The following is a 14,016-nucleotide window of genomic DNA, read 5'->3' as shown; positions in this document are numbered from 1 at the left end:
AGGGGCTTATTAAATGACATTTGGCATGGGGAAACTAGAGAAAATCCCCATCCCACTCTCTCTGTCACAACAGGAGAACTCGGGATCACCCAGCGGAACTGAGCCCGCATTTAGGACAGACATCTCTGCAGGAAAATTTGATGTGGAATTGCTTACCATAGGAAGTGCTGATGGACTCTAGATAAGAGGGCTTTAAAGGGGAAGCAGACAAATTAGTCTCTTTGTGGTTATTTACTGATGAGTGGCTGAATGGAAGATCATATTTAGAGACTAGAATTAGAAAGGCCATGTGTTCTACTTTACAGGACAGTCCTTTATTTGAATGCATCCTCTGCCTGGTGGGCTGTCCAGTCCAAGTCTTATTTAAATTCATAGACTCATAACAGGAGAGATCAGCAAGGGCTTCCAAGTTGCTAATTAACACTTAGTATTTTAAACAGCAGAAGCACACCTGGCCACCAGCTTCCTGATCCCAATTATTGCAATATATACTACACATATATTTAAATTATAGAAATTACTACATTCTATTTTTAAGAAGCCTTCCAAATAGCTCTGAATAGATAGCACTTATTCCTGCAGTGGGTGATTTTTATTAAATTGGAAGTCACCTTGGGGGCCCTATTTCCACCAAAAGGTTATTTATATATTATAGTAAGTTGTAAGTTACCATTTGCAATAATTCAAAGTTATTATTAAGAGGTATTTCTAAGTGTGTGCCTATACATATATCAGCATATGCCCATTTTATGAACATTTGCTTGTTTAGGGAGTACATTACAGAGTGCATCCCTGGGCAGGATGCCTCTAAGTGTTGGTTGCTGGAGGGCAGTGGCAAGGGAGGGCTATCCCATGGGAATCAAAGGCAGTTTTGATTAGAAACAGGATGCTGGATTAGATGGCCTTTGAGCTGATCCATCAGAACTCTTCTTAAAAACCCTTCCAGAGTTGGAAAAATCACACCTATGAGGACTCTGGTGCAGATCTGACATCAAGAATAGGCACGGTCAGACACCTGCCTAGGACCCGCACGCCCACTGAAATGTGCCCCCTGGAATTGCCCTTTTTCACCACTGCAACCTATGTTTACGTGCTTCTCACTCGGACCCAGACAACAGTGAGGAGAGGAGCAGGGGATGCTATGGCCCACTTGCTCACTGGCTCTTGGCCTGGCAAGCAAGTGGCAACCAGAGGATCGGAAGAAATAGCAGCTGGCGACAAGTGCAGTGAGGAGGCAGGTTCGCAGAGTGAGAAGGTGTCTTGCACAAGGGCCTTCAAAAATCAGGAGCCAGCACTGCTCTAAAGAAAAACTATTCTGCAATTCACTTGAGCTAGTCAACTTAGATATAAAATAATTCCTTTTAACTTTCAACTGAATTTAAACGTTCTTTTTAACTCATTCGTGGAACTGGAAACTGATAGATCTAGGTAGATAGGCTAACTTTCTGCTATCTATATTCTCAGAACAACAGGCAAGCACCCATATTAAATAGCACAATAACAGAAAACAGACTTGTGGCATAATTTTAAGATTTGTTCCTCTGAAAAAATGGCTTTTTAGTTTAGGAAAGGTGACAAAGTGGGTGCATGATAGAATGCATATAGTTATGCACAGTGTGGATGAACTGGAAAAAGATTTTTCTTTTCTTTTCCAGTAATGGTAGAGCTTGAGATCATCAAATGAAATTGATTGGCAGGGATTTCAGGACCGACAAAAGAAAGTACATCTTCACACAGTACATAATTAATGGGTTTTGTTGCCAGAACATGTGATAGTGGCTATTTGCTCCGATAGCTTTAAAAGTAATTAGACCAATTCATGGCGGACAGATGGCTACTAGTCATGACAGCTATATAGTACTCCGGGTTCGGAGCAGCATATCTCTGAGTACCAGTTGCCGGGGAGCATCAACAGAGGACGGCCACTCGTGCACTCTGAAAAAAATCTGACGTGACACAAGGCATTAGGTCAGGCATACCCCTGGTGCCGCGTTGCACAGCCGTTGCCAGACAGAGCTCCCAAGCCCACTGCTAGCACAGCAGCAGCATCTGTGCAGCGTTAGCAGTGCACGCATCTTTCACCCGCTTGTCATGGAGCCGTATTTATGACATACAGAGCAGTGGAATTGCTGATAGCTTCCTGCCGCTCAGATCCAAGAAAATCAGACTTAACCCTGTGCCTGCCATTTGTTGGCTTCTATGCGGCTGTTCCTAATTTCAGTTTAAGCTGCCCTTCTTTCCCCAACACACCATCAACGTGGGGGAGAAACAAACCTGGAAATACAGTGGTACACAAATATGCAAAGCAGCAACTGCAAAATCAATGACTGCAATTGCTCTGAAATGTATCCTTCTGCTTCCAGTTAACACAGTATTGTTTCTTTTTTTTTTTTTTTTTGCAATCTCGTAAGCGGAAAAATTACATTCAGTCCCTTGAATGTTTAATTAAAATAATAAAATAAGAACATACTTCCAAGTTGATATATATAAGAATTGGAGTGCAAGGCTGCCCATGTCTTTTTAAACATTATGAGGGAGGCTTGAATGCCAGAAGAAAGCAATGGAGCATGGAATAACAGGCTCGAGTTACAGGAAGCCAGATTCCAGCTAGGTATCAGGAAAAAAAAAATCCTGACTGTCCAGTATGGCAATGGCACCAATGGCCTAGGGAGGTTGTGGGCTCTCCCACACTAGAGGCATTCAGGATGCAACTGGACAGCCGTCCGAGAGGGATGGTTTAGCTAGGTGTCCTGCACTGAGTAGGGGGTTGGACCCGATAGCTTTCCGGCCCCTTCCAACTCTACTGTTCTATGATTTTATTTATAAAGTAATGCAGAAATCCGAGGACAGTGTTCTATATGACTGCTAGCACAACAGGAACTGGCAGTTTCTGGAACATGAGAAACAGATGCAAATACTTGCAGAGGAGAGCTCGGCTATCTTGTTCTGCTTTATTATGCAAATGAGTGTGCTTATTTCCAGACTTACTTCAGCAACTTCTAGAGCCTTTTGCACTAGCAATTGGCTGCACAGGTGTAACAGAGCTAGTGGAAGCACCAGCAGTGTTGTCTAGTAGTTACTGCAAACAGTAGGGGGTGTTATGCTAAAGAGCTGATCCTTAGCCCACTCCTACAGATACATACTGAGAAATGTGTTTCATTGTGTTCAGTGAATTTATCTCTTAGGTATGCACATCTAAGGCCATAGGCCATAAAGACTTTGGAGTAAGTCCCACTGAATGCAGTTGGATTTAATACTGAGTAAACAATCATTTTCCACAATGTAAAAATATTTATTTATTTATTTAAGATTTGTATATGCCGTCCCAATACTAAAAGTCTCTGGACAGCTTACAAAAACCAGAAAACCAAAAACAAAGCAATCATAACAATGACTGCAAGTATATTTTGGTGGAAGCCCATTTATGTGAATGTTATCAGAAACTTCGTAGCATTTATAATATAGTGATATCTTGTATCACTTGCAAGTCTGAATTTCTCATCTAACACCTTCTAATACCACAGGAGTGTTGCATTCACAAAGGCAGGGTCAGAATCTTACACAGCTGTATTACCCAAATCAAGATGATACATTTTATATGTTTGTAATGGTATTTGACAAATGGGCATATAGATGTGCATTACAGCCCTGACAGGTATGTATACTTGGGAAAGCTGATCTTATTAGGAATAAAACATGTTATACTTGTTGAAGTAGTTCTGTATAAGTCAAGTAACCAATCATAACACGCATCTATACTGTATTTTTGAGTGACCACAGCATTTTACCCAACAGTGCCTGAGAAAGCAGCTTGGTGAAGCTTGAACCAACTTGAACACACTCTGACTTGGGAGCACCACACTGGCTCTCATATTGAGATGAAAACTTACGTAATTATTATGTCACGTATCACAAACCAGATGTGGGAAAGCAATATCTCAAACTGACCAAAGTATAGTAAAATGCTTGTTGGGCTTACCAGAGACAGATATTTGCACAATTAAAGTGATGCGTACTCTCTACTCAACCTAAAATTTACTTCCCCAATTTCCTGTACTTTGGGTGTCTGAAATTCAGCCAAATCAGAATTCTCTTTCAATTTGATTAAATGAGCCAGTTTTAAAAATTTAACCCTTTTTATACTTTTTCCCCTTTCCAAAATATCTGACACTGACTAAAAGCGGGTAACAAATAATTACACACACTTGTTCATTTTCTTATTTGAGCTATGAGCACTACTGAGCAGTTTATTTGCACTATGAGCAGTTAATGAACATTAATTTCATTCATGTTTACAGGACCAGCTGTGACACAGAGAGCATTCAGGTCTGGCTAGTGTAGTATAGTGGTAGTGTTGGACTTCAACCCTAGAGATCTGGGTATGAATAACTGGCCAGATGACTTTGGCCATTTAATATCTCTTGGCAAATGAATTACACAGCAAGGCTATTTTTGTGAAGGATGATGAGATGAGACTCAGGTCACCCATCCAGGCCTGGTTGGAATCTGGATGGGTGACCTGATTGTATAATTCGATTACTGTTGTTGTAAACTTCTCAGAGAGCTTGAATTATGGGCAGTATGGAAATGTAGCAATAATATATACCAAGTTAATTACAATGTTCACTTTTCAGAATGTTGTAGTAATATAGCTCTTTTTCAAAAACTTAATGAATATAATAATTAACTGTTTTTATCCTTGTTTTTATTACTATCTTAGATGCAGTGTACTCTCTGTAAGCCACTCAGAGACTTTTTTAGTAATGGGACGGCATACAAAAACCTTAAATAAATAAATAAAAACTCAATGATCAACATCCCTGCCCACTTTAATCCCGACCTGATTTAAGCCTATCTCATATTGGCTTAAGCTCCCTGAAGCCATGAAATGGGAAGCCAAGACTGATGTCCCTTGATCAGTAGTGATGCTGCAAAATGCACAGATTGTGTTTCCTTACAGGTTACCCTCCATGCACACGCACTTTTCCTGGATTTTCAGGCCCAGATGGACTACGTGGGACCAGCAAATCTCTCCATATTGTCCTGTTTTGCCTTATGAAGCATTAGAGCCTTACTCTGCTGCCAGCAAAATCCTCCTTAGAGTTTCTACATGCCTGTTAGTTGCTTAACTCAGTCACTGGAAGGGGGAGGGGTTGAACACTGGGAGATAACTTGATATAGCAGAAGACAGGGAGGTACTGTTGCTAATGACTTGGGCTGCGGTGTGCTAGCAGCCATCTTTCCCAGCATAGCTGTGATTAATGATGGTGTCACAAATGAAAAATGTCAAAGCACATTTCAAAAATAATCTGCTTCACAGATTTTTAAGAAGTACCAAGCAACACAGGATCTTGGCAACGTGGCATTGGGGAATGCTATACCTGGAGAACTACAAAGGGCCAGTGAAGACCACAAGGATGGCGGCTGGTTTGCAGGGTAAGCCATATGAGGAGAGACTGAGGGAACTGCGTCTTTTCAGCCTTAAGGAGACTCAGAGGGGACCTGTTAGCCACATACAGGTATGTGAGGGGGTGTCACGCGGAGGTGGGCCATTACCTTTTTTCCCCTGCGGTGGAGGGCAGGACACGTTCCAATGGAGCAAAGCTCAAGGAACCAAGATTTAGGGTGGATGCCAGGAAGTACTTCCTGACAGTTAGGCCCTCTAGAGTATAGAATGGGCTTCCACAGGAGGTGGTTGAAGTCTCATCAAGTGAGGGTATTTAAGGATAGGCTGGACATGCACATGTTAGGCATGTCATGAGTGGAGCCAGCTGGAGCCGGGGGTCAGACTAGATGGCCCGGGAGACCCCTTCTGACATGCTCTGTCTCTATGTTTCTACTGAGCTACATAATTGTTGGCATTTCAAGAAGCTATTCTGAAATATTCTGCCCCCACCCGCAGACAGGGGCTGAGGGGCCATGGGATAATTCATGGTACGCTTGGACCAAAGGGTTGGAAATTTGGCCCCTTCCCTCCTCCTCATTCTACATGGAAAGTACTACACCAGCTGGTCCCCAAGATTAGGGATTCGATCTCAGAAAGTGGGAGAAAGGGGGAATTTCAGTGGGCAGGGAGGGAAGAAGACTGTAGAGGCCAGGTATGAACTATCCTGGGGCCTTTCCGGCCTCCTTTGTTACCCCTCTGGAATGTCTTTGCTAGAAAGGCAACTAAGAATCTCCTTTTTTTAATCCTTCTGTTGGTTGGAAAATTACAGCATTCACATCAGAAGCTGAGCTTCAAAGGAAACAGAAAAGTTCTATTGGTTTATGATAGTTAGTTTCTGATGTGAGATTTGTGATCATTTACAGTTTTGCATTGACTGGTCTGTCCTATGCAGAATTTAATTGTCAATAATCAAACAAAAACATCCTGTATGTTTAACATTTGTGAGCTCAGTTATCTAACCTAATATTCTGTGTAAGTCCTTGCAAGTAACTATTAAATGAAGATATAATTCCATGCATCCGATGACATGAGCTGTAATCTACAAAATCTTAACGACATAATCTGTCTGCCTGAACTTGCAGCAAAAACAACAAAAAACTTGCAGCAACAGAATAAGGTGGTTATCTCTTGGGAAAATATTAATATGTGTAACAATCAAGAGTCACCAGTGGGATAACAATATTTACAGCCTACCTTTGCCAACTTACGATTGATGTCCTCTCATATCAAAGTGAAGAAAAAAGTACTCAACACAGTAGCACTTATGATTAACCAAGCAGCAGGGTGAAAATACTAGTGCCCAAAACACTGCCAAGCAGTCAGTGTCCTTAGCTGCTGGGTTCTGGACGTTAGGGGATTTTTGCACCGAGCCACAGCTGCCCGGCCCTTAGGCTAGCTCTTCTTTCATACAGCAGCTGTCACACTATTGCACGTCGATTGCTCTCCATACCTGCTCCTATAACGCTTTGTCTGTCTTTTGCTAAGAAGGTGAAGTAGTCTGCAGCAACTTCTCATGCTACCACTTTTTTCTCCCTTTGTTACATCATGTACCACATTTGTTCCCATGTGTGCGGATATCCTTAATTGCAATACACGGTTTTAAAAGCTATGGTCTGCAGAAGGACAGACAATTTATTCCTAGAGAAACAAATAAATTAAGGGTTAAATTTTAAAATCACAACACTTGATCTAAAAAGGTGGATCCTGGGAGTGACAGTCCTCATTCACTGTGAAGCTGTGAGATAAGCTGTTGGATTCCCTGCCAAACCTGCTTCACCTTCCTTAGTACTTATTCAGAAACTAATGCAAAGAGTTTGCCGGTTGTTCACAGAGAAATAGGTAGAAAAGGTCTTCTGGAAGAGTACAACGGACAGTGGAGAAATCTACATGTCTCAAAAGAGGTCAGTATATTTCTGAAATATCCTCAGGCTAAACACTTGCATAATTCTTGTTTGCAGATTTTATGCTTAGCATCTGCTTGTGTCATTTTTAACTAGTTCATTTGTTTTACAGTAAATGTTCTGTCTTATTTACAAGACTGCGAATATTGTAACTTCCCTTTGGTTAAACACATACCTATTGTGATGCATATCTATGTTCGAGGGATATTAAAGAGTGGACAGTGCTATTTCTCTTTTTTCATTCTTTCTGTAAGCTATATCTGAGGCGTTTTCTAAGAAAAAAAAATATAGAGCTGACCATAGATTCAACTACTCCAGCTCTTGTTAACAGTAAGTAGCCAGGTTGTAACAATTATTAACACCTGATCATATTATTACTTCTACAGATCACACAAAATATTTATGGCAGTCGAGCCTATGATATAGTGATTCATCTTGCCAGAAAAGATTGTATTCTTTCAATGCAGTATGGCCACATGCATTCTAACAGAATGATTTTCTTGTTGAAGGAAGTATGAGATGCAAAGTACTAGAGGCTTACACAGCAAGTGCTCTTCCCTGGGGCAGGTGTGTCTCAAGTTCATAATACAGTACAATATATAGCTGGCCAGATGCAATTCCTCTGCTACCTTTGTGTGTGCATGAGAGACCACCAATGAAAAGGTATCAGCAAGTACCCTGCTGTTTGAGGTCTCTTACAATCCTGGGTAACAGTTTAATATTAAGGTGTGTGAATATAGATGCATATGCATATAAATGAAACTCCTGAGAGTTCCTACTGATCTCAGAAAGTGGCACTGAGGGGCTCTTTTGGTGAGGGAGAGGCAAATTTGGAAATATGTGTGTACATGAATAGATGGAAACCCCTGGCTGTATGCAGTGAAATGAATGGAATCCTCTTATTGTTGGTCCCAAGCTTACCACGTTATGTGAGGTTTGTAGGGAATTTTGTATCTAAGACACAATCCTTGATGTAGCAGTAATACACATTAGTTACTGATCACTGCTTGAAGCTTGTGCGTCAATTCTCATTCCATGATACTGCCTATATACTTTATGCAATACTAGTCCAACTCTGGAGTATGGCAAGTTGCCCTGGGCACTATCAGCATTCTTCCCAGAGCTGCATCATTGCTATGAACTCTAGACAAGCAGTAAGCAATCTCAGGTAATTTATAGTCAAGCATACTGGGCTACACATAACTGTTCAGCTGCCATATGGATGTAAAATTGTTTAATGATCTGGGAATCATTCATTTGGAATGTTATAAAAACAGTATTGTCACCATTACCTACCAACAATCTGTCAGACTGGTGCCAGAACTGGGCCTCTCAATTAGCTTGGCCTATCTCAGAGAGTTAAAGAACAAACCACATGTTGGGCACAAATGGATTTGTCAACTGAGCATGAAAACCAGGTTGCTGCCAGCTTGGCTCCATGCAGATTTCTTCCATGGTCCCAGGCATATGGAGTGGTTCAGGTGATTAAATGCGTAAATGGCTAGAGCAGCTTTCCCCTACCTGGACCTCTAGACATAGGTGTATTGCCTCTGATGCCAGAGGTAGCATATAACCATCAGGACCTGCAGCCACTGATCACCTTATCCTCCATGAATTTGTCCAATAGCCTTCAACAAACTAGTGGTCATCACTACATCCTGTGGAAGTGAATTCTGTATTGTATGCACTGTGTGAAGGACTACTTCCTTTTCTTTTTTCTGGATCTCCTGGTATTAGGTTTCACTGGATGGCCCCAGAGTCTAGTATTACAGGAAAGAATGAAAAAATGTCTCCCCAACCACCTTTTTCACACTACACATATTTGTGTACACTGCTATGTCTCATCTTACTTGCCTTTTTCCTAAGCTAAACAGACCCAGATGCTGTAACCCTTCCTCATAGAGGAGTTACTTCAGCCCCTTTGTCATTTTACTTACCCCTTTGTACACTTTTCAGCATCTGTTGTTGGCATATGCTGTAAGGTTGTCTCTGTCTTATGGCTACCCTGTGAATGAAGGCCCTCCAAAACAGTGTGACTTTTAGTATTGTGACCAGAACTGTACAGAATATCCTAAGCATGGTCAGACCATTGCTTTGTACAAGGGAAGCATGATCATGATAGTTTATTTTCAGTATCTTTCCCAATTATGCCTAACATGTAGCTTGTTGTTTTCCACAGCAACACACTGGTTGATATTTTCCTTGCACTGTCTATCAAAACCCTTTCTCCTTCTTGGGCAGTCCCTGCTAGCTCAGATACCATCATCAGTATGTACATGAAGATGGGTTTTTTTGGCCCAACATCCATCACTTCACACTTAATTTATATTGAACTGCATTTACCGTTTTGATGCTCACTCTCCCTGTTTGGAGAGATCTTTTTGGAACTGTTTGCAATCTCCAGATAATTTCATTACTCACTTATGACTCCAGACCATTTATGATTAAGTTGTAAACCATTGGTTCCAATACAAACCCCTGTTGGTTTCTACTATTATGTAATTAATTCTTCCTCCATTTGGAGATTTTACCTTGTATTCCTGTTCTCTTTTCTTTAACCAGTTACAGTTCAACTGCCTCTCCAGCATGTTTCCAGCTTCTGATATAAAGAATTTATTATTGGCTTGATGTTGATGATATGCTCCTGAAAAACGTGTGGGATTTTGCTTCTCTTAGTGCCTGCTTGCATCACCATTCTGAAAATTTGTGCTGTTTTGTTCTCTTCATTCTAGCAAATTTTCTAGGGTTATTTTTAAGCATCCTTTTCCGAAATGGATCCCTTGACAGTATTAGTTACCATACCAGTATTAGATCCCTTACCTCTTTGACTTGGTACTTGAGTGTAGCATGGTTTCTATCTGAACTTCTATTATCGTGGTTTTGACTATTTTCTAAGTATTTTGAAGAAACGTAACCCTCATGTCCACCCACCCTTTTAACTTTGCTGTTAATCATTTTCTCATTTTAGAAAAATTTCCTCTTTTGAAGTCAATTGTGACTGTGTTAGACTTTCTTAGTAATTAGCCACATAAACATTATTAAATGCGATAATACTGCAGCCACTGTTTCCTACTGGTTCAACAGCACTCACATCTCATGCAAGGTGGTGGGCAACACCATTCAGGATTAAATTCAGGAATACCTGGTTGGTTCCATAACCACCTGTTCTAGGGACATTTATTTAAAGTAACATGAAATATAACTTGTTTGCCATGGCTGGATCATGCTTTTATGCAGTCTTCATGGAAGTAATTGCAGTAACCCATTTTTACAATACTTCATTGTTTGAATGCCTCCCTGATTTCATTCTCCATCTCAAGATCTGGTCAAGGGGACAAAAGCATATTCCTTCTGTGTATGTTGTATGAAGTAGAAACAACGCTTCAAGAAACAAACTTCCTATCAAGACAGACAACAGCTTGAGAAGAAAGCATTCCAATTACACCAATATGATTGGGGGGTTTTATTTGTCTCTCTTGCATGTAACATGCATTATAAGACTTCACAATTAGAAGATTTAAACCATTAAGAAATGGTCCCATAAAGAATGATGAAGCAGCAGCAACAGATTGAAAACCAGAATTCTAGCCTACTGAAATAAAGGGGAGGAGAAGGCTGTTGTGATGCGAATGGTCTATCCAGCCAGTTCAGGAGCAGCCATGTGCTAGTGCCTTTACCCAAAAAAAGCTCTTATACAGGACAGTTAGTCCTACATGGCTTTCAAGCACAATTAGCCAAATCCAGACAGTGCTATCCATTCACGCAGCAGTCATACACATATAAATAGTGAGGTGCTAGCCAACCTCTCATAGCACTCAGCACCTGTTAGGGCATGTGGATTTGAAGATGCCCAGACTCAGTCTAGGTGTGCCTTCTATGTATCTTAGGGAGGGAAACTTATCAAATACAGCAGCCTCTGTCACAATCACAGTTCTTTGGACTGGAGCCAATGTGTATGAGTACTTTTTGCGTGTGTTGAGATGCGAGTTCCAAGATAGCTAGATATGAACAAACCTGAAATTCTTGGTTCCTTATGTCTATTCCTTATGGTCTGTCGCTTCGCAGAGATAATATGAACACAGGAAACAGTCTTTCATCAGCTCAACTTATTCGCCCATCTAGACCATATTTTCTACTCCAGCAGCCTTCCATTGTTCAGACACGGGAGCCACTTTTAGCAAAAACATGCACTTCTTAATTTACCGTATATTTGTACAGTGGTGTCATTGCTGTTGCAAGCCACCTTAAATCAGGCTGCAACCCAGTAGGGGAGCTTTCCCACAGGAGTCTTTTACAGCCAAGGACTGAACCTAACAACTTTTGTAAAACTAACATGAGCTGTATGACTAAGTCCTCATCCCTATCCTATGGCAGAAGTCCATCTTATCAAGAACTTCAACATCTCTCATTCCTATGCATTTGCTATATTTTACATTATATTATATCCTGCCTCTTGTGCTACAAAAGCAGTTACCATAAATCTTAGATCTAACTGAGAGTACTATGTAGTATCATGGTGATTTTTACTTCCATGTATTTAATGGGAAAAGTAGTTGGGTAGGAAGGTACAATTCCCCTGTCCTTGCTTATAATGGGCCTGATCTGGATTGGGCCCCATATATTTACAGTAGAATAAAACTAATATCTATAATCACTCTCCTAGGCACTTCACATTTAGCATGTAGTTGAGGCTTGAAATTGTTTACTTCTAGAAAGAGTAGAATATCAGTCTGCATATGACTGTGCTTAATTTAAATGGGTGGCACTTGCTTACCTTTAAAGAAGCAGGAAACCAACAAAATCATGCTGATAAACTAGTTCTTAAAGGAGAGATTGTTGCCACTACTATATACTGTTCTTGCTTTGCATATGTTTCTTTAAATATTTTCTCTTATTATGTTAAGTGCTTACTGGGGAAAAAAGCTGCTCGGCTTTTTTTTTTAGAATTAGAGATGTGGAATTAGAGATGTGGCTGTCCTTGTGTCTCCCAGGATTTTCAAAAAGTTCCTGACCAATTTTGCAGATTGTGGAAGCTGGTTTTTAATAAGAACTTTGATGATTATATAAAGGAACTTGTTAAGCCATATTTTGTGCTTGAGTTGATATAATGAATTTTACCTCTGACTTTAACCCTTTAAAATCATGTATTATTGTGCTTCCCTTTAAAAGGGGAGTCATGTTTTGCTTAAAAATTTAACAGCCTATATGGAAATTGTAGGTGCTTTATTAAGTTGTTGAGTTTATAAAGTGTTTAACAGTAACTATGGTGGGGTGGGAGTGGAATGCTGTAGTCTAGATAGGATGGAATGCTGCAGTTTGGATCAGGTTACTTCCACTAGACTTCTTGTCTGATCCCATACTTGTTTGCAAAGTATGTCCCACTTAATATTTAGACTATCAAGTAACTGCAAAATAATTCTAATTCTGCACTTCTACCCATACCTATTCAGAAGTCCCATTGAGTTAAGTGGCACTTTTTTTTTATGGGACTGCAGCCTTTCAGGTTCCCCCCCCCCACCACCATTACTTTGTTGATTTTGGGGAGGGAGGCTGCACTTTGGATATGGAAAGGGGCAAATTCTGAATTCTCAAAACTGATTTCATGCATAAGTTGGAGTTCTCAGAAGCACAGAGAAGGGCCTGTTGTGGGGATGCTCAGAACATTGTGGTCATCCTTCAAACCGTTATTTAATCCTCCTCGCTTCAGAATAGACAATTAAAAAGGGGATTACTTTTCTATACTCCAAGTATTGCTTTTTGCTGTTGCTTCTGAAGAATTTGAGAAGGGATGGCTGTGGACAAACTCCTGCACAAAGATGTATTTCTGTTTGCCTAGAACTTTCTGGGCATGCTTACTAGTATTCTAGATGCTTTTCTAGGATGTCCTGGAAATATTATCTTATGTGGTAATCTGCAATCTTCTCCCTGTTTTGTTATCCCGAATTTAAAGTCACTGAATTCTCTGTGCAATGGAAGATAATATGGATAAAAAAGGAGTGTTTCCTTGTGAGTATCTATAAACAATCTTAAAGTTCATGCACCTCAATCTCCCCTTTCTGTGGTAAGGGTTGACAGCTGTTGGAAATTCAAAAGACTGCTCTTCTGCTAATCCCTTGGTTCCACCTTTGGCTCTTCATTCATTTTAACATTTGGATAGGCCATTTGTTGCTCCATTCAACCAAGGGAGAGGTTGGCTTGAGGATCAACATTCCATTTAAGTTCTATTATTTTGCAAGATAAAGTTCTTAAAAGCAGACAACAGCAATAGAAGTTTTCATTGCTTTCATTTGCTTGTAGTTTCCATATTTATATCTGTAGTTTGGACCTTGTAAATATTGGCCATGTGGCATAAAAACACCAGTGTATTTGCATACTTTGGGTTACTTAAACATGCATTGCTTTCTTCCTTTTGCTCTGGTGCTCATGTGATATCAAAAGCTGCCTTACACTGAGCTGGGCCACCTAGGCTACCATTAGCTAACTACTCTGATTGCCAGCAACTCAGAGCGTCTTCAACTAGAAAGTACGGATACTAATGACTGAATCAAAGTCTTCCTGAAGATATGTACTCTACTGTTCCGTTGAGTAGCGATTTCAAAGGGGAGTAGGAGGATGAGCAAATAAAGAACTTCGTACTTGTGGCAATGGAGAACGCATTTCTTCTTCCAC

This window comes from Varanus komodoensis, unplaced genomic scaffold (assembly GCF_004798865.1).
Source record: "Varanus komodoensis strain SLA01 unplaced genomic scaffold, ASM479886v1 scaffold4, whole genome shotgun sequence".
NCBI classification, from domain to species: domain Eukaryota; kingdom Metazoa; phylum Chordata; class Lepidosauria; order Squamata; family Varanidae; genus Varanus; species Varanus komodoensis.
This window is presented reverse-complemented; position numbering follows the sequence as displayed.